General features: G+C 33.2%; 1 long non-coding RNA gene across 1 annotated transcript; it reads right to left on the reverse strand.

Annotated features, from left to right (window-relative positions):
• Window positions 1-7,727: 7,727 nt before the first annotated feature.
• On the reverse strand, window positions 7,728-9,183 carry LOC109619252 (uncharacterized). The gene is made up of 3 exons (XR_002200048.3): window positions 8,890-9,183; window positions 8,386-8,559; window positions 7,728-8,220 (listed from the first exon to the last, which is right to left on the reverse strand). It is a non-coding gene; the product is annotated as an uncharacterized lncRNA (long non-coding RNA).
• Window positions 9,184-25,669: the final 16,486 nt, after the last annotated feature.

The raw sequence follows: 25,669 nt of genomic DNA on the forward strand, positions 1-25,669 counted from the left end.
CTTAATACATCAAAAATACTAAGGGCCCTTTTGATAGATTTTCTTTACTTTCAATTATTGAAATGCATGGCAGAATAATTATTTTTATATATTCCATCTGAGTATTAGCATTTGCCAAGTGGTTCTCGGAGTGAGTAATGTGCCAGTCAGGGGGAAAATTGTAGGATGGGTGACATTTCTCCGCTTTTCCTGCATAGATTACTTGTGGAGAAGGAATTTGCCTGAAGTGAAAATTACGACTTATATTAACAGCTTAAATAAGATGCTTTTGGAAAATAAATATATTTATATTTAATGTACCAGTAATTAAAATAACAAGGGATACCTAAAAGTGTCCCTACAAAGACGGCCGTAATCTGGCGTTATCTCCACGTTTTGTACAACTTGTAGAATGACGCGGTATGCAAAAATTATGACGTAATACACATTAAATTAGGGAATCCCTTAGTTACACGTACTCTTACACGTTCACGTTCAAGTGCTTAACCTCTCTATTTAGAGGAGCGGACAGGGATGAAATCAATTTGGTGAGATATATTTTGGTACCAATCGGAGGTCAACATTCTGTTAAATGACGACTTTGTATATTTTTTAGCCAAATTTTTCAAACAAATTTTCGTCAAAGATTTTTCAGCAACTAATAATCGCTGATGCTTGAAATTTTATCACACTATTTGTTAAGGCTTGCCATATAGTGGGATCTAACTTTGTGCCAATCGGACGTCAACTTTCTGTTAAATGCCGACTTTGTTTATTTTCAGCTTAAAGTTTCAAACAAATTTTCGTCAAAGATTTTGAAGCGATTTTTTATCGCATGAGCTGAAAATTTTAACACACTATTTGTTTAGGCATGGCATATCATGGGATATATATTTGTACCAATCACCCTTCTACTTTCTGTTAAAAGACGACTTTCTCAAACAAATTTTTGACAAAGATTTCTCAGCAACTTTTTATCGCAGATGCTTGAAATTTTAACACACTATTTGTTTAGACATGCCATATGGTGGGAGGTATACATGTATTTGTAAATTTGATTAAATGGTCATTAAATCAAGATGGAAGAAATTTAAAATACCATATTTTTCTTTCTTTTCTACCATCATACAATTTGGCATAGAAATAGTAATCAGTTTTGAATCTAACAAGGATTATATTTTTTGCGGAACATTGCGTAGGAAAATATCACAATTTTTTTGCAATTGGGAATTGCTGTAGATTCCTGAGTTTATTCAGCATTTTTAAAACAGTAACTTTAATTTTGGATTTTTTTCACCTAATGTGAACTAATGATAAGGTACAATGTACCTGGATTTCTGAATATGTTTTTTAAAATATGATTTGCCTATCAGATTACATTTTTATAAGCTTTTTTAATCACTCAGTTTGTGTGAAAAATCACTAAGATCGGAATTGATCTCTTATTAAAAGGTCACCAATATCATTTTTTCTGTCAATTTATATCTTTATATAAGATCTTCATTATTTATGTTCCTTAGCTTTTATGTTCTAGCCAAAGAGACTGAGCTTGTTTTTTGCTTAAGCAGGCATAAAACAGAACACATGTGTAAGAATGAAAATTATCATATCTTTAGTAAATGACGAAAAGATATATACAAAATAGGGGGCATTCAAAAACATGTTACATAGTAATAAAATATGTGGTGCTGAATGCAACCATTACCCCCTATTATACACACATATGGAAAATAAATATTTACACAAAACACAAGATAGGGGGCCGAGGGACTAGAAATATTATGTAACACATGTACAAAAAATACATGACAGACCCCCTATTGTATCTTCATTTTATGTAATATAAGATATAAGAAATATCTTAATATTGGAAGCATAAAATAATAATCAAAATATCTTCAAATTTTAATTGGAGGAAATGCGGTGTAAGCAATATCAATTTTAGTTTAAATATAAATTCCAATTTAGTAGTATAAGCTAATATACATTCTGATATTCTATCATTTCTATAAAGAATAAAACGTCATTTTTAAAACAGATTTCTACAAAACTGCAGATAACTACATTTATTTGTGTTATCCTTTAAATTGAGGAAAAAAGATAGTGACCTTGACCTGACCTTGATGCGAAAAGAAAATGGTCAAATTTGATTAAACTGAGATAATCATTTGGTTATATGATCTGTTTAAGTGTGTCAAAATTTCATGAATTTCTTAACGTAAGAGTTATGTCTGATAACGAGAAGACTCCTTCCTTAAATTACGACTTTGTTTATTTTAAGCCAAAATTTTCAACCAATTTTTTTCAAAGATTTCTCAGCAAGTATTTATAGCAGATGCATGAAAGTTTAACACACTATTTATTTAGGCATTCAATATATAGTAAGATCTTTTTTTTTTTACCAATCAGATGTCAACTTCCTGTTTAACGACGACTCTGTTTATTTTTAGCTTTAATTTTCAAACAAATTTTTGAAAAGGATTTCTCAGCAACTATTTATCGTAGATGTTTGAAATTTTCACACATTATTTGCTAAGTCATGCCTTATGTTGGGATCAATTTTTGAACCAATCGGATGTCAACTTCCATATTCACATCAGAGGGTATTACCCATGAGAATCCGCTCATAGATATCTTGTTTCGTATACAGGTTATTGTTGCAATTTGAAATATTTTCATTCTTTGCAGTACATGTATTTGGAATATCAACCCTCAATAGCATGCATAAAGGGATTTTTTTTTCAAAACAGGGAGTGGTGAATTGTGTGCAGTATCTCTTTCCTAAACTCATTTTAAGTCAAATTTCACTATAATATTTTTAAACAAGAGGCCAATTGGCCTTAACGGTCACCTGAGTAGCATATATCCAATACACAAACTTGTCATGGAGTCTCATATATGCATCTTTAATTAATTAGGTTTCATACTGGAGTAGAAAAATTATAAATTTGTAATGACAACCACATTAAATTCAAAAAGAACTGTGAAACCTATAATTTTGGTGAAAAACTAAAAGATCTGGTCTACAAAATAATGAATTCAGTTTTCCTTTCAGGTGTGTGGAAGTAAAGAAGATAATTTTAACGTTATATGCATTAACATCTATACATCCATTTTGGCCCTGCCCTAGAGTCAAAACCCATACCCCAGGCGACATGAAAATTAAAATTTCAGTAGAGGACTTCCTCAAACATAATTATTAGTCAGTTTTTTTTATACAGATGTGTGAGAATAGAGAAGAAGATTTTTAAACATTATATGCATTAACACTTTATTGCCATATTGCCCCCCCCCCAATCATGTCCTGAACCCCTGACCCAGGGGCCATGAATTTCACAATTTAGGTAAAGGAGATTGTGGATATCATAACCATGTATTCAGTTTTTTGCCCACATGTGTGGGAGTAGAGAAGAAGATTTTTTAAGATTTAAATCATTTTTACTATATGGCCATATTGGCCCCACCCTAGAGCATGAACACCTAACAAAGGGGTCATGAATTTCACAATTTTAGTAGAGAGTCTCATGGACATCATAATAATGCATTTAGTTTTTAACAAATATATATGGGAGTAGAGAAGAAGATTTTCTAAGATTTAATACATTTTTACTATTTGGCCATATCGGCCCCACCCTAGAGCCTGAACCCCTGACCGAGGGGTCATGAATTTCACAATTAAGGTAGAAGGCTTCATGGACATCATAACCATGCATTTAGTTTTTAACAAATATATATGGGAGTAGAGAAGAAGATTTTCTAAGATTTAATACATTTTTACTATTTGGCCATATCGGCCCCACCCTAGAGCCTGAACCCCTGACCGAGGGGTCATGAATTTATCATTTTTGGTAGAGGGCTTCATGAACATCATAATCATGCATTTAGTATTTAACAAATATACATGAGAGTAGAGAAGAAGATTTTCTAAGATTTAATACATTTTTACTATATGGCCATATTGGCCCCACCCTTGAGCCTGAACCCCTGACCGAGTGGTCATGAATTTCACAATTTAGGTTAACTTCATGGACATCATTATCATGCATTTAGTTTTTAACAAATATATATGATAGTAGAGAAGAAGATTTTCTAAGATTTAATACATTTTTACTATTTGGCCATATTGGCCCCACCCTAGAGCCTGAACCCCTGACCCAGGGGTCAAGAATTTCACAATTTAGGAAGAGGGCTTCATGGACATCATAATCATGCATTTAGTTTTTAACAAATATATATGGTAGTAGAGAAGAAGAATTTCTAAGATTTAATACATTTTTACTATATGGCCATATTGGCCCCACCCTAGAGCCTGAACCCCTGACCCAGGGGCCATAAATTTCACAATTTTGGTAGAGGGCCTCATGGACATCATAACCATGCATTCAGTTTTTTCCTCACATGTGTGGAAGTAGAGAAGAAGATTTTTGAAAATTTGGCTTTTTTTGCATATTTGGCCCCACCCGTGGCACCCCAGGGGTGGTAGAGCCATAAATTTCACAATTTAGATTCTTCTTACCATAGAGATGCTTCACACCAAAAATGGTAACGATTGGCCTAGTAGTTTTCAAGAAGAAGTTAAAAATGTAAAATTGTTAACGCACGACGCACGACGACGGACGAAGACCAATTGCAATAGGTCACCTGAGTGACTCAGGTGACCTAAAAAGCCTGTCTTATGCTTAAATCATTTATTCATATAGCCATAGGGTTGTCAACACTATTCATGGTTAACAAATTTTAATAAATTATAACTGGTTAACTACCTATCTGTCAGTGGTGTAAAATGTCTGTATTAATCAAATATATATCACGCAAGTGCATGTGTATTTATTGGTATATTTTAAACCAAGATTGCTGATCCAAGATATCTGCCCTGTGCACGTTAAACTCGTCCTACACTTTCCGCCATAAAATTATACAGTCAACCCTCGTTCTTTGTTACCCGTTCTGGAAAGTTCTTTTCATCAGAACTAAAATCGCACACTCAAGAAACGAATTGGTACCTTTTCTGTTAACTCTTCATTTCTATGTCATAATCTAAATAAATTACCAGTATATATATCCACTCTTTCAGTAAATATTCAATATTATTTCAAAGAAAGTATATATTTTGATGCAAACTCCAATCGACTTAGATCCCCAAAAGCAGGTCCGCCACCCTACTCTCATTTTTGCCATTAGGGGCTGGTTTATCAAAAATGGAAGTTGGCTTTTGAATAATTTCACATTATTTACTGATAACGAGAAGACCCCTTCCTTAAATTACGACTTTGTTTATTTTAAGCCAAAATTTTCAACCAATTTTTTTCAAAGATTTCTCAGCAAGTATTTATAGCAGATGCATGAAAGTTTAACACACTATTTATTTAGGCATTCAATATATAGTAAGATCTTTTTTTTTACCAATCAGATGTCAACTTCCTGTTTAACGACGACTCTCTTTATTTTTAGCTTTAATTTTCAAACAAATTTTTGAAAAGGATTTCTCAGCAACTATTTATCGTAGATGTTTGAAATTTTCACACATTATTTGCTAAGTCATGCCTTATGTTGGGATCAATTTTTGAACCAATCGGATGTCAACTTCCATATTCACATCAGAGGGTATTACCCATGAGAATCCGCTCATAGATATCTTGTTTCGTATACAGGTTATTGTTGCAATTTGAAATATATAATCATTATTATTATTTGTAAAGACCAAGATCGTATGCAGTAAACAGCAAACATGACGAATGAGATACTACTTGAGGATTTTTAAAACAAAACAATCATTCTGAGAGTATATAAGCAATACACGTCCCCTACCTGTTTGTAGTATTTTATGAAAGCTTCGAAGCACACATCTATTTAAAAACTAAAACGAGATTTTATACTTTAATAAGAGATACAAGAATAGGGGAAATTCAAACTATTCAAATTCAAATTCTTCTCTCGATCGAAAACAAACTCTATTTTACTATTTTAGGTAGATTGTAACATATTTTCTTTTATATTGTCCTCTGTTTAATTAAACGATGTTCTACTCTAATAAAAGATAAAAAAACAGAAGATATTCAAACTATACAATAGTTGATTTCGAAAATATATACAAAGTTGGTAAAAAAAAAACTACTTTTTTTATCTCGTGTAATTTCGCCAAGTCAATTAAGTATTCGCTGGTAGAAATTTGTGAAAACAACGCAGTTATGCAAAATAGCATTACTAATCGTCTTCTGTATCCCGAATCAAACAAAACCGTTTTAAAAGGTCCACCACACACCTTGGAAAAGTTCTGCATACAAGCCTTTTCTACTAAATTACTGAAAGATATTGATTTTTAGCATGTGTTCGATTTGTGTTCGACTTGAAAATGACATAAAAATATGTTTTGGGGAAAAATCAAATTTGTAAATTTAACCACTTTTCATAAAAATAAAAGTCCCTCCCGTATTCGAACTCGGGACCTGCGGCTTGGTTGACCGAGGGTACACCCTTTGCGGCAAAGAGATAAACACCAATTACGGGCGATATAAACTGTTTCAAAATGCGCTAAAATCGCTTTGTTGTGACGTGCTGTCAAAAAGTAGAAGTCATGGGGTGTCGAGAATCCTTAGAAATATAATCAGTTTAGGATAAATCTCTTATATTTCAGGATGTACTTGATACCCAACTTCAGATGAGCACGACTTAAGGTGTCAAACTTTCGTTTTCATATTGCAGGCTTTTGTCTTATGCGCATAAAATAGCGCATATCTGAAACTTTTTGAAACTGTTTTGCTACCATATATGACACAAAACCCAATAAACAAAGAGAAAAAAAACAACTTTCTATGCATTTTACAAAATAAATTTATTTAAAAGTGGGTTTTCAATAGGTCGGTAGGTTAGCATTGGACCTACATGTATTGGCCATGTTACACTGGGATTACGTTATAAATATACATGGCAAGAGGTATATCAACTTAGAGGTTGTATGAAAGACTAAATCAATTGAGAAACAAGAGATGTTTGTGAAACACTTATGCCCCTCCCTTGGAAACATCCACAAAGAAAATGAACGTAAACTGCAAATAAATGTCTGAGTCCAAGGGGCATAAGTCTGTCGAAAAATGCACAATCGTACCCAAAATCAAACTTGACCTGGAAATTAACATGATAAACCTGTATACCAAATTTCATTTAAATATGAGCATCCTCTGCGAAAAAAATAAACGAACACTGCAAATAATTGAAATTTTTCTACGTCCAAGGGATACAACTGTCGAAAATTGCTTGATTGTACCCAATATCGAACTTGACCTAGATATTATCATGATAAACCGGTATACCTAATTTCATTTCAATATGTCCATCCTCTGCGAAGAAAATTAACGGAAACTGTTGGTGGACTGACCGACATACCGACCGGCAGACGGACAGCAGCAAAGCAATATGCCCTCCCTTCTTTGAAGGGGGCATGATAAAGAAGCGTTAGTATTCTTCGATGTAGATATTACGGTCGGTACGTGATCAAATGTATCATTAGGTATTGACCGTATTTCAAATTTCAAATGGCCTCGCATTATTGCAAAATTGGAAAATCTGACATCTAAAATGTCCCAGCCATATTTTTACGTGAACTTTTGAGTAAATGCTGCTATGATACGTGCACAATTCGACTTGTTATTAGCCGATGATATGTATTCACAAATATTTTAAGGAATGAGGAGAGTTAAATAATTGCAATAAACAAAACAAATGATGAAGTACGGACATTTTATTTTAATATTGCAAACAAGAAGCACATTTTTACATCAACATACCGATTATAATAAATGGGTATATTTACTCCGCAAAAAAAGTTGCAGAGTGGATAGTTTAATATAACAGTCAATAGTTTGTAACAGCATAAGAAGTAATAATAGTTTGAAACAGCATAACTTTATTGACTATCAAACTATTTTGTTAGTAAGTAAGCCGATTTACAAGCTACCCTGGATGTACATAAATTATCACTGATTGTTCTATATATATGTTGTTGCCGTCTTTGGCAAGAAAAATCGGGATCGCTGAAGGACCGAACCCATTGTTTCTCCATTTCCCTTTGTAATATTGTGCAAAATACATTATGCACATTGAACTTCAAAAATGCGCTTGTTTCTAGGAACCATATTTTCATGTCCATTGCTGCTACTTTGAAAGCCCTGTCCGTCGAAACTGTTCTTGATAGCACCATGTCGAGTTTATTCCCCACAAGCAAAATGCTTTGGAAATTTTTGCCTGCAATTAAAAAACCTTAATATAATGTATAATAACAGCGTTGCTTAACCTATTGCTTTTTGTATCAAGAAACTGCCAATAAAAAGTCATTAACTGTGGATTGTGATTAAACATGCCTACACAAACGATACTAAGTAAACAATCACACAGACAAATTGCCTCTACCTTTGATTGCCATGATCTCGTTACATATATTTTGCGCAATCGCAAACGACTTCTGACAATCTACAGAGTAAACAACGACAAAATGATTGCCTCGTTGAATATACATCTCTCTCATCGCGGGATATTCCTCTGACCCAGATGTATCCACTATCTCAACCAATTTACTTTTTCCATCTGAAAAGGAAAAAAATTCACATCAATAAGAAAGGACAATTATACATGTAACTATATTTGTCCCATATACATACTTTGTTCCTCGTGTTAAACAAACCGCTGTAACATGTACTTGTAAATTCCCTTTCAAATATTGATGTATGATCAAATCGAATAAATTTAATGCAAATTTTTTAATAAATTGACATAGAGGAATTTAAGTTAATTTTATCAATTATGTATTTGGAGAGAAAAGGCAAGTCTTTGCTAGGAGCAATTCAAGTGATTCTTGCAAACAGAAAATTACAACTTTAGAGAACGTATCAAATAATGATAAAGTGATTGGCTTACTTGGTAGTTGAATGGTCTCAAAAAAAGATTTCCCCAACGTTGGTGATGTTCTTTCGGTGAAAACGCCATACAGAAATTGATGTATAATGCTTGTTTTCCCGACAGCAGATGCTCCAAGAAATACTATTTGTAGTGGTTTAACTTTTCTAGACGCCGACATAGTTGTGAATAAATCTTCGTCAGTTTCCATTGTCTTTTGTAGGGTAACCTTCCCACCACAAATTAGCGCCTTTCTTTCTATTGGTCTATGCAATCAACTAGTAATTACTAAAATACTTTCTAAATGTTTATGGATCAAACGTGATATCCACCATATACACTGTACGTGCATAAATATGTAAAAGTCTTTTTGAATTTAGAGGTTGTTAACAAAAGTGTAGACCGGAAAGGGACGTACGTTTGCTATGACAGCTCGAATGAAGAATTAAAAAAAACCCCAAAACTCTTTTCAAAGATGGAAATACTAATATGATAAAAGAGCATATTGTGTTCGAAATTCACTTAGCAAAAAAAAAAGATAGAAAAAAGAGTGTGAAAAGCTATGCAAAGTGAAAAGCCGTCATTGTGACAGCAAACCGGGTTTTCTTTTATGTGAACTGTATCCATAATCCATGTCAACCCTGAATTGATAAATACTACCTACCGTACCCAGTGAAATGGAGTACCCTATATGCAATATTTTGCCAAAAAATGAACGAAGTTCAAAAGCTGATATTTTCATAAATTATCCGAAATCACAATCCTAGCAATAAGCAAACATCTGATATATGTACAATTAATCTGCAAAAGAACAACCTCCTATCTTGAAAACTGCAGGAGGAGTTATCCGTACAATGAGGGTTCCCTTTTGGCAGCCGCCTGCAATTTTCACCATTTTAATAACCGGATTTTTATAGATAATATAATAGTCAATATTTTGTTTAAAAAATTACAAAGCTCAAAAGCTGGTATTTTTTTTCTCGAAAATTATCAGAAATCAAAATCCTAGCAATATGCATACCTCTGATATATGTTATATTGATCTGCAAAAGAACAATTTCCTATTTTAAACTGTAGGAGGAGTTATCTGAACATTGAGGGCACCTTTTTGGCAACCACCCCCCGCCCGCCATTTTCACCAATTTAATAATCGGATTTTTCCGTTTGAAAACTCGGTTAATAAAACTAGAGCAGAGCTCATTGCAAACAACCTAATATGTTTGGCGTTAGAGCTCAGTGGCGAAAAAGAATGACTAACGATCGACACTGCGTTTAATTTTTTTTAAATATGTATTAGCCACATGTAGTTATACAAGACTTTATTTGACAGAAAGAATTGTCAAATGAAGTAGTCATTAAACAATGTGATTTGTCATAATTGCTGAAAGAATTTTAAAACTAAACGTTGATCTATTTCTAAACATAGTATATAACAATATCTTAATACAGTTTGTACACCATGGTTTAAATGAGCGAACAAACCCAAAATTTAATATTATTAATCCACGAAATCAATGTTTATTGAAATAACAAAATGTGATATATATGTAGAATCAGTAATTTATAGATTCAATGAACTGTAATTTTCACTGTATCCGCAGTGATTGAAAGTATAGCACCATTTGCAACAATATATGGTTTCTGTGATTGATTCTTTGCATCCCTCGACTTTAATGTCAGTATCCACGAGGCTCTTGAGTTTCATGCAAAAATTTCATCTTGTGGTTAAATCAGTTGGTAGCTTATCTTTCTGTATTAAAAAGAACTATTAGCACTATTCATCCAAAGGTCACTTTAAGTATCTTGAATATTAAGGCCAATCTCTGACTCAAATGAATCGTCATGTGATAACAATGGTTATTATGACATTTTCAATGATCAAACAAAATTTGAGTGTTAGCATCAAAATATAAGTGAATTGCCACATTTTATTCTTCTTTAATAAACTTCAGGCAATGTTTATATTTACACATTGAGTGTTAAATATATATTCCAGATTTAAATGTAAAAACACGAAAAACTGTCCAAAATGAGCTATTTCAGCCCATACCGCAATCAGGCCATTGAAGAGCCAAAACTGTTCATTTTCACTGTTTGTTTATTATTCTTATATATTGAAGATAACAGAATGTACTCTTTTAACATCACAAACGTGCAAGAACTTAATGCTCAACTTTACTATAGTTTTTCGCTTGTCTTGTAACACTCAATGCTTCCAATGTAATAAAAGTGCTTTGCGCCTCGTCTAAACCATATCGCCTTTTTATTGCTCTTTATGGATATAACAGGTGATAGACATATAATGAACACAAAATGTCCACAAACCTACACTTTCAATGGATTTATAAATTATCCCTGATGGTGTTAATTAATGGTAATATTAATTTAGACATAAAGTTATGTTTGTTTGAAAGATAAAATCAAATGCCATTTAAATCTGGGTCTGTGTTATAATTTACAAAATTACAAAATCATGTTCCTAAACGAATAAGAGAAAATGTCTCAATAATTTCCAAGCAACCCTCGTATATAAAGAACTAAAAATGGCTAGCGACACGAACAATTAAAATTGTGAAAATTCGCATTGTTAGCCATTTTCAGTGCTCTGTATATTCAATTTACTGGCTTACTGGCTTAATATCTATACATTAGACCCGACACGTTAAAGGTGCCTTGTTTTATTATGCCCTCCTTCGAAGAAGGGAGGGCATATTGCTTTGCTGCTGTCTGTCGGTCGGTCGGTCCACCAACAGTTTCAGTTCATTTTCTTCGCAGAGGATGAACATATTGAAATGAAATTTTGTATACAGGTTTATCAGGATAATATCTAGATCAAGTTCGATATTGGGTACGATCGAGCAATTTTCGACAGAGTTATGGCCCTTGGACGTAGAAAAATTCTAGTTTTTTGCAGTCTCCGCTCATTTTCTTCGCAGAGGATAAACATATTGAAATGAAATTTGGTATACAGGTTTATCATGATAATACTTAGGTCAAGTTCGATATTGGGTACGATCGAGCAATTTTCGACAGTTATGTCCCTTGGACTTAGAAAAATACCAGTTATTTGCAGTTTACGTTCATCTTCTTTGTGGATGTTTCCAAGGGAGGGGCATAAACTTTTCACAAACATCTCTTGTTAATATTGGGTATATGTTTTGTATATTTACAAAACATGTATACAATGTACTTTGATAATGTTTGTTTCTTTAAGAAACTAGAGGTACTGCGATCAAGCTCGTAATTGAAACTATCAAGACTGAAGTCTTTCTCTAATGGAAAATAATCGATCTCGATATGTCTCTTTTTCCTAAAGTTATGTTGAACTAGCACAAATGACCAAAGCTCAAATCAGGACATATTTACTGGTCACAAACAATCTTTGAGTCAAATTTTAGCTTCTAATCATTTCCCATTACAAGATATGGCCCAATCGGTGAAGAAACGGCACGTAGTTGAAATTTCATTCGTGTAACATCTTGGTACATAAAATTCATTAAGTGTATCAATTATGAACATACTTAGTATCATTTGGGTATTTCAAAGTTCATCGGGGTATCACTAGTACTGGGGTTCATTGGGGTATCATTGGGGTAAAAAGACGCACCCGTCCTCACTACAACTTTTGTTACAATTTAATTTTTAATAGCCATTTTTAATTTCTTTCTGGTTTTTTGTTTATCTAACTCTTCATAAACACCATTATAATTCACAAAATTATAAGTACTCTCTGTGTGGTCAACGCTGTTATTTTCAGTAAGACTTTTCAAATATGTTAAGAAGTCGTTAGGCTACTTTTTCCATACCTGCTTTTCTTCTTGGAAAATAAACTGTAAAATTATTTTGGAATGTGTTTCACGAAAAATCAGGGATGTCTCCCTCGTATTGTTTATACGGTCGTATTTTGATTTTTCCATCTATTTTTTTCTTGGCAGCTTAAAGTGTTTATTTTCATACGATTTTTCTATATTGTATACATATAGAAGCCCTTTATTTATGTCCCCCTTCGAAGAAGGGGATATTGCTTTGCTGCTGTCCGTCTGTCTGTCTGTCGGTCGGTCCACCAACAGTTTCCGTTATTTTCTTCGCAGAGGATGAACATAATGAAATGAAATGTGGTATCCGGGTTTATCATGATAATATCTTGGTTAAGTTTGATAATGGGTATGATCGAGCAATTTTCGACAGAGTTATGCCCCTTGGACATAGAAAAATTCAAAGTATTTGCAGTTTCCGCTAATTTTCTTCATGGGATGAACATATTGAAATGAAATTTGGTATACAGGTTTATCATGATAATATCCAGGTCAAGTTGAATATTGGATACGTGTTTCACAAACATCTCTTGTTTTACAAATTTCATGAAAGAAGGGGCTTGTCCTCTTTCACATTCCCTCATGTGAAATTTTTATGAATGACATGGTGTTCTTTAGATACTTAAACACCCATGTTAGCTAAGACACAGTCGTTCAATATACTGCAAATATTGTTGATACAAGTATTTAGATATGAGAGTAAAAGATTTTGATTTCGTGTTTTAAGAAATGAAGATAATAATTTTTCTATTGAATGACGTATCAAAGAAAAAATTGACCGGAAAACTTCATCAATGCGCGTAACGTACAAATTTAGTGGTTAAAAGCAGAGGGCTAGCGTCGGTGGAATCTCTGATAATCTTCAGGCTTTCACGTTTTCGTCGGAAACACATGCAAATGGTCCACGTATTGTAGTCCTTTTTTAAAGGACAGCAACTTGTTTTATTTTATTATCAGCAAAATCTATCGTTGACGTTAAACGATAAACTTAAATTATCATTCGTAAGCTAGAGTTTACAACCGTTAGATATGGTTTGTAGATGAAAACTATAGAAAGCAAATCTTAGTTAATTATAGTTAACGAATGGATAACAATAGTTTAAGGTTCGTAAACTATAGTTAACAATAAACTATTGTTAACGATAGTTAAGCATCCGTAAACTATAGTTTACAGTCGATAAAACTACGTGTAGTTTATCATCTGTGAAACTTTATTTTACGCCGTTACTCTATATTTTACATCTGTGAACCATAGTTATTGCGATCATCTATGTTTCGAAAGTGTAAAACTATAAGTGATATTGAAAACAATTATTTGCGATTGCAAAACATAATTTATCTGATGAATATTGTTTCACGATTGTGAAACTATGATATACAACTCTTAACTATAGTAAACAAATGTAAATTATAGTTAACTGATGTGAATCTTTATTTATCAACATATATTATCATTCGTTAACTATTGTTTACAACCGTTAAATATAGTTTTACAGATGAAAACTATAGTTAACGAAACGTTAATTATAATTTGCGGTTCGTAAACTATAGTTACCAGTCGATATACCCAATTTATCAAATGTGAAACTATGTTTAGCTCATTTTTAGCCGGGCTCTTCTGAAAGTAAAGTCCTGGCTGTAGGCAGGAAATCGCCAATGTTACTATAAATAGCACAACTTCAAAGTAAACAAAAAACCAAACAGCGTCAAAGTAAAAGCTTCCGCTATACCAAATAGTAACCCAAAGAGCCACGTTTTGTCAGAAATGTTGGCATTTTGTTTCTTTTTTTAACTTTTTTTTGAACTTCGAGAGAATTGTCTATCTTTTTTAGTTTTCTTATTAATAACATGTTTTAAAAAACAAGACTTTGCATTTTGGACCCATGCAATGCGCATGAATTTCCATGAACTACTTTGCTGCGGCGCGTTGAAGAAATGGGGATGGAATATATAAACGCTCGTTGCAAAATTTAAGGCAGCAACTGTTGAACATTTTTCTACTAGACAGACATATTTTTGTTTATAGCCGCTTACAAAATTTGGTCGCTCTTATCTCTGACGCTTTGTCGACATTAAAAGCTTGAGAGAGAGAAGAGAGAGAGAAAAGAGATATTTTCAGTCTTAACTACACAATATGCATAAAGACAAACCAAAAGAGCCTGGGTTTCAGTACTTTGATTGTGGATTTTGCGTGCCATATAAACTGTTTATGTTATGAAATATTGACGATTAGAGGTCTGGAGGTCTCTTTTAACCAAACTTATTACCAAATGTTTACAAATTTTGATCTCTTGAGATAAATTGTAATATCTCGAATCCAACCCCTGAATCATTTTTTTCAAACAAGGACAGCATTTAAAAGGCAAACTTGAGACTCTCTGATATATCGTTCTATGGTACTCTTGTGACCACCAATGCCTGTAGACTTCGTGTAAATTTTATTTGTCGTGAGAAATAAACTAAATGCATCTTATATTCTGTTCAAATTGTCCTCTTGGAAATTGTTATTTTTTAACTTGACACTCCCTGATAGGTCCCCCTAAGGGGTATAGCACTATTGTGACCGTCAGTAGTTCTGGCAGCTTATTTCTTGTTATTTTTAAAAAGAAATACTTTCTTAAAACGCAAAATATAACATGAGAATAACAACCCCCAAACACGACAGAACTGTAGTAAATGCTCCTTTTCAATATGGTTGTTGGTCTTTAGACAGGTAAAATTAAAGAATCGTTTAATCAGATAATTTCCTATGTGTTATGTAATTAAATAAAACGTTATGGTGATCACGAGTCACATGACTGAAAGCGAATTCATTGAAGCTTTTTGGGGGGAGTAACTACAGGATGAGTAAATAACAGGCCTTCATCATAAAAATAAATTATCTCTTGCGTAACACATCTACCTAAATCCCCCGCTCTATCTCCCCCCAAAAATGAACCTTGAAAAATGCTTGATTTTTTATAAAAATGTAACGTTTAGCAAGACTTTTTCCTTTTAAATATAACTTCTGCTATCTTTTGAAGTTTATCAAAAACGATTGGTTTTGCTTGTTTTATTTGTGTTCTTGCTATAGCTTGTTCTTGCTTAATGTCTTTTAAATACTTTTATTACCCCCTCAAAGGAAGTTTTTTTTGGGGGTGGGGGTATAGAGGAATCAGTTTTTCCGTCTGTCAGTCGATTACTTGAGTAACAGAAAGGTGAAAGTTAGCGTCTTATTCAGAGCACTGTGTACATTGTATATGTAAACCAAACCGGAATAGATGGTGTGACGTCAAAATAATTATTTTTGGGGGTTTAAATGCAAAAGGGTTCTACATCATGTAAATACGATTTCTCTAACTTCAAACGTGCAATAAAGCTTAATTATGTAGTTTATCTTCAAAACAGCATGACTACATGTAATAATTAAAACTATTTTACTAATATAAATAAGGTTTGTGTTGACTTTCAATCCCCTTTAAGGTTGTATGGGACATCCGTCGATAATAATGTGGATTAAGGTATATGTACAATTTAATTAGAATACTTTTAACACCTTAAACAACAATATTAATACATTTTATATTTCAATTTTTTGGAAAAAAATCTTAAAATTAATTCGGCCAAAAGAAATGGCATTCCGGCTCCATAAGCAATAGAACTGAGGTTGCTCCACTGATTGTTCCTGTGGATATTGCTGGCCTTTTCGAAAACGAAAGATGTTCTCATCCTCTGATGAACAGATGCTGCCCCTAGCAATGTTCCTGAGTGCCTGATATAGATAAACTCTGCTCTTGTTTGCAGGGTCTGATGAATTCTTTGAAGAGCGCATTGCTGTTCCAGGTAACACAGAGTTGAACTCATCAATAAGCAGCACACGGTCAACTGATCCCTTACCTCCTAGGCCTGGTCTACAACGCATCAAGGGCAGGACTACAAATTCCACCTCTAAAACTTGGTCTGGGCTTAATTTTATGAAATCCATTGAGGGAAGGAAAAATTATTATTTCCACTGGAAATCCTCATTGTCTTTTCTGCTCTCACTTGCGTCTGGCTGGTAAAAATAGCGGCATGCATCTTTGGGCCAAGTGTATCCTATCTCTTGTAAAAGAGTGTAAATTGTGACTTTTCTGCTGATGCTATTGTTGGTAAAGGTTACGGGTATGTCGGTGCATTCTGTGAGGATGGTAACGGCTGGTGTACGAAGGTCATCTTGCTAGCAGAGCGGCAGGAGCATCAGCGGTAATTTTGCAGGCGCATTTTCTTCCTCTTTGTCTCCTCAGTAATGGCAGGGCTGGGGTCCTCAAGATGGCTGTTCTGGCTGTGGATGGCAGGATTTTCATGTCCGACTTTTATATTACGTTCAAAATATATTTTTATAAAAACCTTATCAATGCCTTTGCCACCGGACCGCTTTGGAATGAGCACAATTTTCTTCGTTCTATCAAGGAGCAGGGCCCTCAGCTTACTGTCCTCTGAAATATGAAGTCATTCTTGAAAAAAAGGTTGTCAACAGGGAACATTGGTGAGTACTGTTGTCTCTTAAGCGCATAGTTCCTAATTAAGGTCGGCTGGCTGGCTGATGATAAAGGTCGTTTCCTTTGTAATGAAAAAGGGCAAAACCTTCATGCCACAGTAAGGTGCTGGTTCATGTTCCAAATGCTCCTTGAGTTTCGTCGTCTGACAAAGTGAAGGTTTCACAGCTTTCCGTCAACTTTAAAGTTAAAGAGGTTAAAGAAAAGGATATCCTATGGATGGAAACAAATTTGTTAAGGACGGATCATACATACATGTCAGGTATCATATGGCTTTGTCATTGGCAGCAAGATTTAGAGGGACAAGAGCGAAGGTCAATACTTGTTGTGTGTAAGATATGGAAGAACTTGAACATCAGGACTTGAGCTAAAGTAGGAAACTACAATTAAATGCATACAAGAGGACAAAGGGTACCAACAGTGGTAAACTTTAGCTCAACAAAACCATAGACAGGCTTTGTCACTGATGTAAAACGACGACAAAATGAGACTTATACAGATTTTTAAAAAAAGTATACAATACAACGCAAGAATTATTTATTCAACAACACAGGCAATGGTCAAGTTCCCGAGATGTAATGGCAAAGTGGATCTAGATACCAACCCAGTGTGGATCATAGGATGTACACGTCCCTTGCCAACCGTCACCACTCGGGCAAGGTCTATAAAGTGCGCACCTCCTTATCCTCCCGTTACCCAATGCTGCAAACCATAGAATGTACACTCCCATCACCTCCCTTCATTAGCCTCAAGGACTGTATACATTAGAAAATAATAAATATCTATTAATTTGTCTCAAATTTCCAAAAACTAAGGTAACTATATTCATCTGGGAGGATGTTATTAATCCTGTGGTCTTTGGTTCATGAACCACCGTGGGGGGATTAGGCCCTTTAAGGAAGTAACCTTTTAATGTGGTACAGCTTTCCTTTTCGGATCGTTTTACCGATATGTATGTATGATGTATGTCATTTATTTTTTTTTTGTTAAAATATAAGAGCCCTTCTTTTTTCATGTAAGTGAAATGCACACACCCATTTTCTTTGATGATTTGACCAAACTGCTTCGCCTTCTTTAAAGGACTTTGCATTGGCCTTGTTATCAGTACTTTTTTGGTAGTCTACGCTTTGTTTTAGGTGCTACCTCACTATTTCGTATGCTTTTGTCAACCTCTCCTGTAAAGTGCAAACATAATCCTATGTTCATTTTGATTATGGCTTCTATTGGCATCCATATTTTTCGTCCTAACATCATCATGATTTGTGAGATACTGCTACTAGAGTAGGCAGGTGCCCTATAAGCCATCATGACTTGTAGTGATGATTCATCTAAATGTCTCCATTGCAGTATGTTGTCTACATGTTGACAAAGGTTCTATTGAATATATCTACAGCACCATTTGTTTGGTGTCTTTGACTTCTAGTTCTTGCTTACTCATTCCTTTAAAAAGTTGGATTCAAATGATCTCCTTAAGGTATCCCACTCTTCAATGTTGTTGTATCAAGAATATCTTCCGAAGTATATCATAGAAATCCGTAGACAAAATATGCTTAGTAAGATAATGGGGGGGGGGGGGGGGGGGGAGTATTCATCCTTCTGAGTTATGCCCCATTTAATTTCACCTATTTGCACATAAAATGCAATTTTAGCCTGATTAGGATTTGTTGTCAGTATTTTTGATTCAGCTAACTTATATCTTCAAATATTGTTTTAATTATGCACAATTGTCACACTGAGTAGAGGGATAACGAAAAATTTGTGTACGAATCTGCATAAACTTTTCTGTGACTTTTTTGCACTTAAAATAGAAAATTTCTACAATAGTTACGATTTAATTTTAAATAGAACTTTTTGAATATCACGGATTTTATCCAGTTTGCCTACATATGTATTCAGTATCATTTGAACATAATAAAACGTTGGGGTCAGTGATGTCAAATTTTTAGATAGAGCGCGTCGAAGGAAAAATCTTCAAAAATTTGGCTTAAAATATTCAGACATTTTATAAATGTTTGCATGATGTTATGCTAAACGTCCATAACTCTCTTGTGATTTTATTTTGTACATGTCACACAGCACCTATAGAATATGTTGCAAACCTATCAATTGTTAAAAATGTGAATAATGAATATAGAATAATGAAAAGAAAAGTAAATTACAAATTCATAAAATTGCTTGTTTCTTTCATTTTCGTCTAAAAAACTTTCCTAGCAAAAAAATAGTTCCCACAAAAACTTGTTCGTTTCTTATATCTAATAAGATTTTCTTTATGAATGTTGTGAAATTATGAATTATTGCTATTTCTGTGATGATTAAATAAATGAAATCATATTCATTTGAAATATAATTATCATATGTGCATTGAAACCAAAATGTGAGGAGTGAGATACTTTAATCGGAATGAAGTTGAAGCGGTTCCAAATCTACAAATAAATTCATTTAGTATTACTTTTGCGCTTCACTCCTGGTCTGGAATGGCAATGTATCTGTTTATTTGCTTAAACAGTCACATATGACTATTAAATAATGTATTTGTTGCTTTTTTCTGAAAGTGGCCCAAGGATGTCAATCGATATGCTTACGAATCAAGGTTTCGCCTACCAAATACTGGTGTAGAGGTCACACTGAGAGCAGTGGTTTTCTACATTTCTTTTTATCTTTAGCTTATATAACAAAATGAATTTCTTATCTAATATTTTTCTTTGCACCTAATGTTATTGAAATAAATTGCACATACCTTGCCTATTTTTCTCGTGAAAAGGACTAAATTGGCAGCTAGCACAGGAATAGGATTGATTGTCATTAAGATTTTTGTGGGAAAAGGATATTTAGAACAAATGTTTTACGTAAATTCATAACCATGCAATAGGTTTTTCAATAACATGTTAGGGATTAGAGAATAAGATTTTTAAGATCCAATACATTTTTCACTATATGGCTATATTACCCCCGCCCAACGGCCTGTATCCCCGACTCGGGGTCATGAATTTCCTAATTTATGTAGAGGATTCCCTTGCATTCTGAGTATTTCTCAAATAAATATGGGAGTAGAGGAGTTTTTTTTTTAGATTTAATAATTTTTATTAATGCCTAATCAAAAGGATTTTGTTGTTTTATTACAAATTAAATATTTCGTCTATTTTGTATGTGTATTCAGGTTTGTAAATAATCTATTGAACTGCCGGTCAATAGACTGCGATCTAGTCCGCCGGTCAATAGACTGCGATCTATTGGACCGGCAACGAATTTTAGAAAAAGTGAAATTGCTACAATTGCTACAAGATTAAAAGATAACTTTATTATGTTTATTTCACTTTTGTTCTTAAAATTTATCTTTAAGGTCATCGTGGTATCAATTTACAATGACCTGAATGCATAATTGTATGAAAACCTTCAGTTAATACTAAAAACGGAATTACGTAATAAAACAATTATTTAATGCATGAACAGTCAATAGACCCGAATTTTTCCCCTTGGTGCAGGGAACAGCTCAGTATGATCTATTGCCCTCGGCCTTTAGCCTCGGGCAATAGAACATACTGAGCTATTCCCTGCACCAAGGGGAAAATATTCGTGTCTATCGACTGTTCAAGTATTAAATAATTGTATACTATATGGTCATGTTGTTTTCTAAAATTTAATTTATCTTTTCTATTTGGCAACTTTGGTCCCCTCCTTTAGGTCTTAACCCACGGGTCATCATAATTATAATTTAAAATAATTCGTGTTTAGATCTTTATAAAAATTATGATAATGTAACTCAGTTTTCCTCAAATATATATGGCCTTGCTTGAAAGATTGGTTAATATTTAAAACACGGTCACTGTATGGCCATTTTGGCAATGCATTTCGGTCTGAATCTCAAACCAAGCTGAAGGAGCCATGAATTACACAATTTTGGTAGAAGAGACTTTGTGAACAGTATAACCTTGCATTTAGTTTACCTTAAATCTATATGGAAGTAGAGACGATTTGTTAAGCTTTATTACATTTTCAATATGTTGCAATAACACCCCTGACCAAGGGACCAGCAGTTTCATAGTTTAAGGTAAAGGGCTATATGGTCACCATAATCTTAAATTTGGTTTTCCTGAAATAAGCGTTTAGTTTTTTTTATCTTTTTATGGAAAAAGAGAAGATTTTCACTTTTTAAGAGTTATTGCATTTTCACTATGCGGCCATTTTTGGTCCCACCGTAGGTTCTAAACACCTTATCCAGGGCCAGGAATTCAAAACTCAGGTAATGGGTTTTATGAACATTTTAACCCTGCATTCAGTTTTTCTAACTTTGATATGGGAGTAGAGAGGATTTCCTAAGAATTTATTCAATTTTCTAAAAATATATGGACATGCAAGCCCCACCCTAGAGTCTGAACCTATGCCATGAATTTAACATTTTTGGTAAAGGTCTTTGCGAGTATCATAGCCATGCAGTTAGTTTTTCCCCACATCTGTGGGAGTAGACAAGACGATTTTTGAAAATGTGGCCTTTTTGCAAATTTTGCCCTGCCCGTGTAGCCATAGATGTGGTAAAATAATTGATTTTAATTTCACCATTTAGATTAATCAAAACAAAACAATTTGCCTAGTACATGTAGTTTCCAAGATAAAACTATCTATAATCCATTTGTCAACCCTGAATTGACAAACACTACCTATCCAGGGAAATGGGGTACTCTATATGCAATACTTTGCCAAAAACTGATGTAGTTCAACGGCTGGTATTTTTTCATTAATCTTCAGAAACCAAAACCCTAACAATATGCACACCGCCGATATATATTAAATTGATCTGAAAAAGAACAATTTCCTATCTTGAAAACAGTAGGAGGAGTTATCCGTAAAATAGGGGTACCCTATATGCAATATTTTGCCATAAAATGGCTTAGTTCAACAGCTGGTTTTTTTTCATAAAATCTCAGCAGTCAAAATCCTAGCAATATGCACACCTCCCATATATGTCCAATTGATCTGCTAAAGAACAACTTCCTATCTTAAAAACTGTAGGAGGAGTTATCCGTACAATATGGGTACCCTATATGCAATATTTTGTCAAAAAAAAAAGACTAAGTTCAACAGCTGTTTTTTTCCCCATAAATTATCATAAATCAGAATCCTAGCAATATGCACACCTCCGATATAGGTCCAATTGATTTGCAAAAGATCAACTTCGTATCTTGAAAACTGTAGGAGGAGCTATCCGTACAATAAGGTACCCTTTTGGCAGCCGCCCGCCCGCCATTTTCACCATTTCAATAACCGGATTTTTCCTTTGGAAAACCCGGTTAAAAATGTTAACTTTCTAGGGAGGACGCACATCACACAATGACTGATTACAACCAATTGCAGTTAAAACTAGAACTGTCCTAATGGGACTAATACCCCCGCTAGGCTAATTTCAAATGGGACAAATAATTGAATTGAATAATAAAGGTTTGGAACACATACAAAAAAAAATTTCTAGAATTGTAAAAAAAAAAAAAAATTAGTTAACAAAGAAAAATTAAAATCAAAATTGTCAGAATTTCACTGTAAACGCATATCTATGACAGTTATACATTTACAAATGTATGTTTTTGATGATATATTTTTTTAATTTAATTGATTTAAAGAAAAACCAACAAAATGACAATAACCCCTCCCTTTGCAGTGAATAGAAATACCGGTAGCCAAGCAATGCTCTTCTGTTGATAAAACTTTCAATATCTTTCTAATAAGAGTCTTGACAGATGCAATTAGTTGTTTCAAATTTTCCTCACTTTCTCCTATGGCACAATGGAACTCCATATCAGAAAATTGATCCCATAGGACTATGATTTTCTTTGGTGAACTTGTTAAATTTAATAAACTCCCAAAACATTACCATAATTACCATACCATGTAAAAATATGTAAAAAAAAAAAGAAAATTTAATATTACAAACAATTTTAAAATTGCCAAAACACTACAATCATATCAGTAATTTTGAATTTCATTTAAATTAATGCCCAATAGGGTCACTTCATCAATTTATTTGACAAATAAATTTAAACAACCTCTAAAAATAGTTTAACTTCTTTATTAATAATTATATTATTTATTTCCTTATAATGATAGACCTTTTGGTTTACATGAAACAGTTTTAAAATAGCCCCAAAACCATCACCCACTTAACAGATTATCAATTTCCCCACAACACATGCTCCATCTGAACCATGGCTCAGATAATGGCTCCCTTGGGACAAATGAATTCAGCCACACTTGTCTTTGATGTTCTTATTAGCTCCTAAGAATTTATCATTGACAAACAAAAACTTTGCATTGTCAGTTGATAGAATACTTAAAAAAAAAAAAAAATTTAATAATTTTTTTTTTATTAATTAAGACATAAAGACAAAAAACTCCATCTGGATGTATTTATATAAATATATTTTAGAGTGTTTTCTATTAATTAATTAATAAAATCTGTAAGGATTACCCCCCTTACTTTTCAACATTAGTGTACAATATATAGAATAAGGAAAATGAAAACTGTCATAAAATCATTAAATCTTGTCTGATCTTAAAAAAAATTGCAGGTGCACATCTTCAGATGGTGTTCAACATATGTACAAATTTTCAAACTGTTCCATGCAGTAATAAAAAATTCTATATGGGGGACAAAGTTGCGTCTACAGACAGACGGACGGACGGACAGACGGACGGACAGACAGACGGACAGGGTGAAACCAATATACCCCCCTAAACTTCGTTTGCGGGGGTATAAAAACAAAGTTAATCACAGATTACAAAGTTCACCGAGACGGGGCATCATGAGACCACCTTTATCATATATGAAAATCATAGTTAATGATCTTAGATACTCATGGATACTGGAGTGTGGTTTGAAAGAAATCGGATATCGGTTGTAAAAAAGCTGTTTGCTAATCAAATGTTAATAGTATACGGTATTGTAAGATACAATACAAATATATACAATAATACAAAATACTTTATACATGTAATATTGTGTCATAGGATATATCATATGATACAATATAAAACTGTAATATACAATGAAACGATATGATATTGTTACTTATGACATTGTATCAAGATATGATATTGTATCATAAAATATGATATTAAATTGCAACGTGTTATAAATTATTGCATTTTATCACATGATAAAATATCATAACATAATATTATATAGTATTTTATGATATAATATGATATCGCGTGATAAATTATGATATTGCATCATATGATATTGCTTTGTGTCATATTGTATCATATAAGTTACATAATATGATATTGTATATAATAAATAATGTACAGTGGCGTAGCTACCATGTATGCTTATATGCCTGAGCATGCACATTGTTTGGGGAAAAAAAAGGAAGAAACGTAGTAAAATAAAGGTAAAGAAAAAAAACCTAACAAAAAGAATTCAAGTATTAAGGTCCATACTTAATTTACACCAACCCGTCAACCGATCATCAACAAATTTATCAATGCTAAACAAAGACGTCTTATGTACCAAATATAGACACGCAATGTTGTCTTACAGTACCATATTAAAGAAACAGTACACAATGCATGTACCTAATAAAGCAAAGATTTATTTTGCATTTGAACTTAGTTTTACACATCATTTTAACTTTCCCCCATAGAATATCACAGCTTTATTGAAATATTCATTACCATAAACTAGGTGAAAATCAACTTAAGAATAAAAGCTTTGAGTGGGTCAAAAACAAACGTCAAAAGTTTTTTCTTCTTTTAGAATTTAATAAAATTTGCGATTTTATTTTAATTATGCCTAAACTATACCCAAAACAATTTTAACTGCCTAAAAATGTGCTTAAATAGTGATCATTCCTTTCAATTTCTGCGATGATTTTTAGTGTTAAAAATCGTCATAATCCATGAGCTTCCGGGGCCTTCGCCCCCTGGGCCCCTCGCCTTGGACCCACTGGGGGCCTGATAGCGGCCCCCCAGACCCCCTGCCATTTTTAGCATGCACTTCGTTTCTGGTCTAGCTACGCCACTGATGTACAATTTGATGCAACATTGTATCATATCGTATGATTCAATATTATACTATATCATAGCATATGATACAATTTCATGTGATACAAGAATATATTTCATAATACAATATCATCTACTACCAAACTGTGTCTCACGATACATTATATATAATAGTATACAATATTGTATCATATGATACAATATTATATATCTCAATATCATGTGATACAATACTATATTATATAATACAATGTAATTTTATACAATATCGTATAATAATTAACAATATTATATAGAACAATACCATATGATTTATCATATCATAATTTACAAAATTTTTATACAATATACATGTAACATTGTATCATATAATACAATAGCGTATCAAATCATACAATATATATATAATAAAATGTATCATTAAAATCATGTTATATCATTTAACAACAAACACATCTATCAAGTAAGTTTGAGGAA

The sequence above is a fragment of the Magallana gigas genome, chromosome 5 (assembly GCF_963853765.1).
Source record: "Magallana gigas chromosome 5, xbMagGiga1.1, whole genome shotgun sequence".
Taxonomy (NCBI): Eukaryota; Metazoa; Mollusca; class Bivalvia; order Ostreida; family Ostreidae; genus Magallana; species Magallana gigas.